This window comes from Vicia villosa, linkage group LG2 (genome assembly GCF_029867415.1).
Source record: "Vicia villosa cultivar HV-30 ecotype Madison, WI linkage group LG2, Vvil1.0, whole genome shotgun sequence".
Classification (NCBI taxonomy): domain Eukaryota; kingdom Viridiplantae; phylum Streptophyta; class Magnoliopsida; order Fabales; family Fabaceae; genus Vicia; species Vicia villosa.
The window spans coordinates 192354101-192364757 of record NC_081181.1 but is presented as its reverse complement, the minus strand read 5'-3'; the positions used below and the strand labels follow the sequence as shown (position 1 = coordinate 192364757).

The 10657-nt window shown below is 32.7% G+C and overlaps 1 long non-coding RNA gene across 1 annotated transcript; it reads right to left on the bottom strand.

The window, feature by feature from the left end:
* Positions 1-481: 481 nt before the first annotated feature.
* On the bottom strand, positions 482-1434 carry LOC131647768 (uncharacterized). Its single transcript, XR_009297951.1, has 3 exons — positions 1296-1434; positions 1041-1208; positions 482-942 (listed from the first exon to the last, which is right to left on the bottom strand). It is a non-coding gene; the product is annotated as an uncharacterized LOC131647768 (long non-coding RNA).
* Between the last annotated feature and the right edge of the window lie 9223 nt (positions 1435-10657).

Below are 10657 nucleotides of genomic sequence, written 5' to 3'. Positions count from 1 at the left end.
GTAAAATATCAAATATTATGACAGTTTGATAATGTAAGTCATCAATTCAATTATACATATATACATATAGAATTATCATAGAAACAAACATCAATTTAATGATACATATATACATTGATATCAACACAATGGAAACAAATATTATGACAGTTTGATAATGTCTTACATCAATTCAAGGGAAACAATGACATCAACACAAATATGAACTCTCCAATTACATTGGCAAGTAGAATTAAAACTCACAAGCATGTTATAATTTCTTCATTAAGCATGAACTCATATATCTAAAACCTAACATCAATGCTAAGTACGAAAGCTCCACATCTAAAATTTGGAATGAACTCAAATATACCTCTCAAAATTACACACAACTTTGGGCCAGCTATCAAAACTATTTGACTAAAGAAAAGAGTAAGCATGGTTTCTTAATATTTGGGGAATTGAAAACATTTGGTTTTAAGGTTCTAAGTTTACTGGTATACTTGATTACCTCGCATATATGGATTTTCCTTACTCCTTTCAAAGGTAGCAATGCCATTGCATTATCCTCATTCAAAATAGTAGTAATTACTAAAGCATATTCTGGAGCTTCCAACAATGATCTAACAATAGAGTATCCTATTGAATGAATAAAGTCCAATATTAAAAGCACTGAAAGCTAAATTAAGCATATGCATATTACAAAAATGGCATGCCTGTGGCTGGATGCACCATGTTGGTAGCTCGACCAAATAAAAGGTTCTTTTGCTCTATGTTATATAATGATTCATCAACTGAGATATAAGACCAAATTCAATTGAAAATTTGAGCACCTGCATTTTCTCAATCTTTCATGTAATAAAAAATTAAAAAGACTATAAAAAATGTATCACACTAAGTAACAAAACACTTTTCCACATGTCCATGCAAGTCCTGATCAAACAATCCCAACATCATATCAATCTGCATATGCATAGGTAACATGTAATAAATACAAAAGAAAACTTTTTGACAAATATATATTGCTATACTGTTTGACAAATGAATCATCGACATCAAACCTTCAAGAAGATGGTAGTTATTGAAACTCCAATCCCTCCAACGCCGGTCCAAAAAATAACGCTTCTGACGGCTTGGAAACTGCCAGATCTAGGCAATAACATTGACGTCGATGATAAGTGTCTGCGTAGTATAATTTAGACTCACCTTTGCCTATGGAATCATTCGAACTGCAATCATATGTGAAATTTGTAACCTTAAAAAAGACAAAAATATTTCAAAACAGGATAGAAATTGTTAAGGATATAAGAAATTACTTCTTACAGTAGGCAGCCACACATCCTATACCAGTTGCCTTGAATCCAACACACACCTTCTGAAACCATATGGCTTAGAATGCTGAATTTGATTCAATTAACAAAGAGAAAAGTTGTATTCTTTGGCTATTAGAACCTGTAAGAGTAAAAATCCAAAACTGAAACCAGATCAAATATACAAAAGCCCTAAATCTCAAATACCAAAGAAACAAAATTGCAAAACATACAACCATTATTTGATGTTAAAACAGACAAATTAAGAGAAATTTTTTACCTGTTAGGTTTCTTTCATTCAGTATTATATTCAATAACATCATAATCTGGAAAAAAATTAAATAAAAAAGAGATCTGCCGAAAACGATTTTAGATCAGAAACCATTGAATGTCATCACGATGTTAGATTGCAAACGATTTTCTCGGAGTCGTAGCTGCGAAAGGAGCGTTTGTTGGTGGAGAGGGAAGAAGAAGGTAACAAATCACCACCATATTCCATAGCGAGATCTAGTAATCCTAATACACAAATCTTATTGTGAAAGGGTTTAGAGGAAGAGAGGGAGAGAAAGCTCTAAAATTGTGTGGTCTGAAGAAATGAGAGAGAAGAGCACGAAGAAATAAATGGTCTAAAGCATGAATGGTCTTGATCCATTGTATAGATAACAAAAAAAATTGAACCATTTTTATTTGCTTCTCCCAAGTTAATTTGCTTTTCGATGTAAAAATCTTTCAAATATGATATGACTATTGAATTGCCCTAGGTATATCTGATTATTATTAGAAATTAATAAAATAATAAATAAAATAATAAAAATATTTAATTAATTCAAACTTTCCTTTTATAGAAAGAATAAAATATAGCATAATGCATGAGAGAGTGCCACTTGTCAAAATTGCCATAAAACTCCTTTTGCTTTATTATATTTTATTTTATGATTGAAGGAGGATAGGATTTGGGCTTAACATATAATGCTATCTACACACGTATTTGATCGCCAATTTGTGAGATGCATGAATTAGTGCATTTTAGAATTGCTACAACACCCACTCTTTCGTTTTTGATTGTAAAGGCTTATTGCGCTAAGAGAACAAAAAAATCCATACACGCTATTCACACCCGTGCATTTGAGGCCCAATGACGCATTAATTATATGCTAGTGTATCCTATAATTGCTAACACACCCCACTGTAGGCAGAATTTTATTTTTGCTTCAATTTCATTTCTCTTACAACTTTTGTTATATAAATCATTTTTAAGAAAAGTAAAAATGCATTTTTTTTTAAATACTATGGGATTTTTGGATAATTTTCATTATTTTTCCATATTTTTTCTAATTGTTTTAATATTCTTTCTAAGCCATTTCTTTACACGTATACCAAGTTGGCTACTTTTTCTTGATCGAATTGATTGAAGGCTTAAATGAATGAGTTTTTAATTCAAATTTTGGTGGTAATTAGATGCTTCACGTATGATTTTAAGTGTGAATCTCAAGTCCAAAAGAATTTGTCTTGCTTGCTCAATTGATTGGATGTTTTGGGGCTCGATTCCTTCTATGCTTGTGTCTATACTTGCTTGTTTGTTACAACTTTGAGGGTTTGCACTTGTGCAAACATATTTAATCATTTTGTTGACATAATGGAAAGGTCTTCAAGAGACTTACATGACCTATAATTTGAATATTTGGATCATCATTTGTGCCTTATTCAAGTCATTCTTGTAATATAATGAAATTGTGGTTTTGATCTAAACTTGTGGCATACACGTGTTACCTTGACTTGTAAACTTGTGAAATCTTTTGGTGTGACCTCTTAGAGGTGTTTATACTTGTTATAGTTTCTTGCCTCCTTGACTTGATTGAATCTCACCAAGTTGAGTTTGCTCCTAAATAGACTTTCTTTTTGGCAAACTTGTTAAACCTAAATAGTACATGTTTATGTAATGATTGTTTTAGCTTGAAACATGTTGAATAACATATAATTCCATGAGGTCTTAGACATATAATGTGAATGAGGTGGATTAATAAGATGGATTTTCTTTGGGGATCCAGTTTCCCTAATCTTATTCCATCTTAAATGGACATAGTTAGTGATGTATGATAAATGTTTATCTATAATACTTGGTGTTGTTTTCCCTAGTGCTCAAGCCTTCTTTGTGAAACATAATGGGGTATCAATACATACTTTGCTACTTCCCCATGACATATTTCCATTCATTTTAATGCTTGGATGTTATTCCTAAATGTTACATGATTGTTTACTTGAATAAATGTTGATACATGTTCTACTTTGAAACAATTGGTGAGCTTCTTTGGTGTAGTGCCATGAGACTTTGATATTTGTTTTAAAACCTTCAAACACATGTTTAGTTACTGCCCAAGATTCATTTTCATCCATCCACATACTTTGACACTTTTCTTACATATTGAATGTTAGTAAATTTGATTAGTGATGTATACTTTCCTTTTCTCCTACCTTTTGTGGTTAATTCCTTTGGGTTTCATTTGTGTAGTTTCTATTGATTAAGAGTAGACTTGGTTAGAGACTTTATTAAGTCATCAACCATGGGTTTCATTAGTGTTATCTCTCTTGATTAAGAGTAGATAGTCCTTGAGACTTGATTAAGATCTCAAGGTGGGTTTCATTGATGTGGTGTGGTTTCTCTTAATTAAGAGTAAATCTTTCTTGGAACTTGATTAAGTATGAAAAAGGAGGTGATTATCTCAAATTTGTGTAGTCTCTCTTGATTAAGAGTAGACTTGGTTAGAAACTTGATTAAGTCATCAACCATGGGTTTCATTTGTGTGTGTGTCTCTTGAGTAAGAGTAGACTTTGTTTGAGACTTGTTTAAGCTCTCAAATTTGGGTTTCATTGTTGTGTGGTCTCTTGATTAAGAGTAGATTGTTCTTGGGACTTGATTAAGCTATCAAGGTGGGTTTCATTTTTATAGGTCTCACTTGCTTAAGTTTGACTTTGTTCTTGAGACTTGTTTAAGTACTCGTGTCAGGTGTTTATATCTTGTGTGTTATCCTTCTTTTGCCTATGCCATGTTCCCTTAAGGCTACGGTCTTATCTAGTTTAAGATAGATCGTATAGACATTAGGCTCTCATCTAAGAATGATGATATTAATTAGGATTCCCACTTTATCATCGACCTTATGGCCACCATTGCATGACAACTTTAGGACTTATCTAGTCTCCTTTAGATGTTTCATTCTTCATTTGCACTCGTGCTTCTTTTTCCTTTTCAACTTTCAAAACACATAATAAGTAACTATTAGAATTGCACTACTACGAGCCTCAAGTATGGCAATTATCCAGTCAGCATCCTCCAGAGCTTGATCAACAGAAGTTGGCTCAATTAGAGATACTAGACCAAATTGACATTCTACATTGTTCTTAAGGAATGATCTTGTTCTGATACGATCATCTTTCTTCCCAATGATAACATCTTCTGAGTGTGCAGAGTTGAGTCTAGAAGATCTTCTGATAGTTGGCTCTTCAGAAATTCTGAGATTCTCTAATGAAGCTGCAACTTGATATTCTGAAACTTTGCTTCTGGGTTCTTCAGGGTCTGAATTAGAGATTTCTATATCTACAAAATTCTCAATCTGCTTTGGCTTTTCAAGACCAAGTTTATCATCAAATCTGATATTGATTGATTCTTCAAAAACCAATGTTTCAGTATTGTATACTATGTAGCCTTTAGAGCATTCAAAATATCCAAGAAGGAAACACTTCTGTGCCTTAGAATCAAACTTATGTAGATGATCTTTAGTGTTCAGGATATAACATACACATCCAAATGGATGGAAATAAGAAATGATTGGCTTTCTGTTCTTCCATAATTCATAAGGAGTCTTATTAAGAATAGGTCTTATAGAGATTCTATTCTGAATATAACATGCAGTGTTAATTACTTCTGCCCAGAAATGCTTAGCCATATTGGTTTCATTGATCATGGTTCTGGCCATTTCTTGTAGAGTCCTATTCTTTCGTTCTAATACTCCATTTTGCTGTGGCGTTATAGGACAAGAGAAATCATGGGCAATACCATTTTCTATGAAATAAATCTCAAAGAATCTGTTCTCAAATTCACCACCATGATCACTTCTGACCTTTATGATTTTACACTCTTTCTCAGATTGGATCTGAGTGCAGAAGTCAAAGAACACTGTATGAGACTCATCCTTGTGTTTCAAGAACGTTACCCATGTCCATCTGCTATAGTCGTCTACGATGAATAATCCATATTTCTTCCCTCTGATTGATGATGTTTTGACTGGGCCGAAATGATCAATATGCAGAAGTTCTAGCGGCTTAGAGGAAGAGACAACATTCTTAGACTTGAATGCAGGTTTTGAGAACTTCCGTTTCTGACATGCTTCGCAAAGAGCATCTGATTTATATTTAAGATTAGGGAGTCCTCTGACCAGATTAAGTTTGTTAATCTGAGAAATCTTTCTCAAACTAGCATGACCTAATCTTCTGTGCCAGACTCACTGCTCTTCACTAACAAACATAAGGCAAGTAACCTTCTGACTCTTAAGATCTTGAAGATCAATCTTGTAAATGTTGTTCTTTCTCTTGCCTGTAAATAGGATTGAGCCATCCTTCTGACTAATAGCTTTACAAGACTTTTGATTGAAGATTATGTCATAACCATTGTCACTTAATTGACTTATGGACAATAAGCTATGAGCTAATCCATCTACTAGCAGAACATTAGTTATAGAGGGAGAGTTACCAATGCTTATGGTTCCAGAGCCAATGATCTTGCCCTTCTGGTTCCCTCCAAACTTAACTTCTCCAACAGATTTAAGCACCAGGTCTTGGAACATAGACCTTTTTCCCGTCATGTGTCGCGAGCACCCAGAGTCCAGGTACCATGACATGTTTTCCTTTGTCTTCTTGGCTGCCAAGGATATCTACAACAGGAATTATCTTTTCCTTAGGTACCCACATTTTCTTGGGTCCTTTTGGGTTAGTTCTCCTCAAGTTCTGATTGAACTTGTGTTTAGCATAAAAATTAATAGGAGGTACAACATAATATTCCCTATTCTGAGTAACATGATATTCCCTATTCTGAGTAACATGATATTTTCTAGTATGTGTAACATGCTTCTTGGTGTGTTTTATGTGGAAACTCCTAGCATGTGATGTGAGCCTAATATCATGGGAGTGGCCATACTTGAATTGATCATACAGAGGTTTGTATGTGATTTTCATCTCATCAATAGATTCAAGTTTATATGGGGTTTCACCCTCATTGCCTATGCCAACTCTCTTGTTTCCACTAACTGCATATATCATAGAGGCTAGCTGACTTCTGCCAATACCTCTAGATAAAAACTTCCCGAAACTCAAGTCATATTCCTTAAGAATATTGTTCATGCTTGGAATAGAATTTTCTGAACTAGAAGATGATTCAACATCTTTAGATAGTTTTAAAACTTTTTCATTAAGTTCAGAATTTTCTAATTCAAGCTTCTTAATCTCAGATGCAAAGAGCTTCTTCAGCTTCTTGTATTTGATACTAAGTTGAGCCTTGATTTATAGAAGTTCAGTTAGACTAGAAACTAACTCTTCTCTAGAAAGTTCAGAAAATACCTCTTCAGAATCTGAGTCTGATGTAGCTTCTGATTCATCATCAACAGTGGCCATCAGCGCTATGTTTGCCTGCTCATCTTCAGAGTTTGACTCTTTATCAGAAGAATCTGAGTCATCCTAAGTAGCCATTAAGCTTTTCTTCTTTTCAAACTTCTTCTTGGGCTTTTCCCTCTGAAGCTTTGGACACTCATTCTTGTAATGTCCTGGCTCCTTTCACTCATAGCATGTCACCTTCTTTTTGTCAGATCTTCTGTGTCCAGAAGATTCTCCTCTTTCAGGCCTTTTGGAACTTCTGAAGTTCTTGAACTTTCTTTGCTTACTCTTCCAGAGTTGATTTACTCTTCTTGAGATCATAGAAAGTTCATCTTCTTCTTCTGATTCTGACTCTTCAGAATCTTCTTCTTCAGCCTGAAAAGCGTTAGTGCATTTTTTATTATTAGATTTTAATGCAGTAGACTTACCTTTCTTTTGAGGCTCATTTGCATCCAACTCTATTTCATGACTTTTTAAGGCACTGATCATCTCTTCAAGAGAAACTTCATTCAGATTCTTAGCAATCCTGAATGCAGTCACCATTGGGCCCCATCTTATGGGCAAGCTTCTGATGATCTTCTTGACATGATCAGCCTTTGTATATCCCTTGTCAAGCACTCTTAATCTAGCAGTCAGAGTCTGGAATCTTGAGAACATTGCTTCAATGTTTTCATCTTCCTCCATCTTGAAAGCTTCATCCTTTTGGATTAAAGAAAGAGCTTTTGTCTCCTTGACTTGGGCATTACCTTCATGAGTCATCTCCAAGGATTCAAAGATGTCATAGGCAGTTTCTCTGTTTGTTATTTTCTCATATTCAACATGAGAAATAGCATTCAGCAGAATAGTCCTTGACTTGTGATGATTTTTGAATTGTTTATTTTGGTCATCACTCACTTCTTGTCTTGACATCTTTACTCCACGAGCATTTACAGGATGTCTGTAACCATCCAAGACTAGATCCCATAAATCACCATCTTGACAAAGAAAGTAACTTTCGAGTCTATCTTTCCAATATTCAAAATTTTCACCATCAAATACTGGTGATCTATTATAGCCATTGAAGCTACTACTTCCATTACCATTGTTGTTTTGTTCAGGTGTAGGAGTAGATGTAGCTGTTTCAACCATATTGACTTTGTGTTTTTCTCCCTGAATCTTTTATCTAACACGGTTAAGTGCTTGCACCTAGAACCGGCGCTCTGATGCCAATTGAAGGATAGAAAAACACTTAGAAAGGGGGGTTTGAATAAGTGTGACTTTAAAAACTTGTAAGATAAAAACAATGAACACAATTATTTTTATCCTGGTTCGTTGTTAACGAAACTACTCCAGTCCACCCCCTTAGAGTGATTTACCTCAAATGTGGATTTAATCCACTAATCCAACTGATTACAATGGTTATCCACTTAGAAAACTTCTAAGTCTTCTAGAGTATACAGATCACAACTTGATCACTCTAGGAATTCACCACTTAGAAAACTTCTAAGTCTTCTAGAGTCTACTGATCACACTGATCACTCTAGGAACCTTTTACAATCAATGTAAAATAATGTTTACAAGAGTATTGATTTGCTTCTTATAAAGATATAATCACAACAATGATATTTCTCTTAAGTTCTAAGCTTAACACTCACTAAATATTACAAGAGTTTGTGAGGTTGAAGATGAAGTTCGTGAGCTTTGAATTTGACAGCGTTTTGGTATTTTTCGCAAGAGTTCTCTATTCTGCTTCTGATCAGAACTTCTTTATATAGGCGTTTGAGAAGATGACCGTTGGGTTGCATTTAATGCTTTGCGTGAATAGTACAGTTTTGCATGTAATGTTTCACACTTTTGTCAACTACCTCGAGCCATGCTTTTCCTGCTTTTACTAACTTTGCCTTTTGTAGCTTCTAATGTTCCTTTTGTCAATCAGAGATTAGACTTAATAGATTGTCATCTTGTACTTGCTTCTGAACTCAGATTTGTAGATACAACGTTTGAATATCAGAGTCAATCAGCTTGGTGCAGAGCATCTTCTTGTTTTCTGACTTTGAAGAGCTTGAGCGTGATACCATTCAGAACTTCAGTGCTTCTGCTTCTGACTTCATGTTCTTCTGATGCTTCATCGTCCATGTTCTGATTCTGCTTGACCATCTTCTGATGTCTTGTCAGAGCATGTTCTGATGTAGCCATCCAGAACCTTCTGAGTCAGTGCTTTTGAGCGCTGAATTGTGCATACTCTTTGTGTACTTTCTGAAATGGAAAATGCAAAGGATTAGAGTACCACATTGTCTTATACAAAATTCATACATAATGTAATCATCAAAACATAGAATATTGATCAGAACAAATCTTGTCCTAACACATTCTACTCCGATAATTTTAATTTATCTAAACATACCCTTATATAAAAGTATGGAGGTAAGATAGTAATAAAGAAGCTCGTAGGAACTGAAGCATAATTAAATGAATGATATTCTCTTTTGAATGAAATTGAATGAATGATTAATATTTAAATATCATTTAAAAGAAGTTAACTCAATTCATGAATATGAAATACAGGATTTAGTTAATTAATCTATAATATAAGAAAATTAGTGGTTGTGAAAAAGTCTACAATACCCTATATTCGATTTTTTGTCACAATATTAAAATTGTGGTTATTTGGTCTTTGTACATTAAAGTTCTTAATTTTATTATTAAAATAATACAACCTTCATATTTTATCAAACTTACCAAATCTCTCTCTATTCTATATTTTTTTTCTCTTTCATCACTTTCTCACTTCTTTCTTCCAAAAGAAGTCTATTATTGATATGTAAATCTTTTTATATACAAAAAATGGTATTTATAATCGAAATATTTTTTAGTCAAAAATGGTATACGGAAAAAATTTATTCAAAATATCTATTATTGACCTAAATATTTTTACATATGAAAATTTAATATGATACCTAAAGAAATATAATATTTGTATACGTAAAAAAAATCTATTATTTCTCAAAAATGGTATTTATGATCCAAATATTATTTATTCAAAAATGGTATACTGGAAAAAATTTACTATTGACCTAAATATTTTTATATACGAAATTTAACAGTGATCCAAATATTTTTGTAAATGATACCTAAATATTTTTGGAAAAAATTATTATTGATCTAAATATTTTTATATACGGAAAATGTTATTTATGATCCAAATATTTTTTATTCAAAAATGGTATAGGCCAAAAATTTTATTATTGATATAAATATTTTTATATAGGAAAATTTAATATTGATCCAAATATTTTTGTAAATGATACCTAAACTAAACTAATATTTATATGCGGAAAAAATCTATTATTTACGAAAAATGGTATTTATGATCCAAATATTTTTATTCAAAAATGGTATACGGGAAAAAAATCTACTATTGATCTAAATATTTTTATGTACGGAATTTACTATTGATCCAAATATTTTTGTAAATGATACCTAAACAAAAATGAAGTCTGTATACGGGAAAAAATTTATTATTGATCTAAATATTTTTATATACGAAAAATGTTATTTATGATCCAAATATTTTTTATTCAAAAATGGCATAGGCCGAAAAATCTATTATTGATCTAAATATTTTTATATAGGAAAATTTAATATTGATCCAAATATTTTTGTAAATGATACATAAACAAAAATAATATTTATTTAAGGCGATTTTGAGGCAAAGGGAAGAAGCTGGTGGTATGCAGAACTGGACTTCC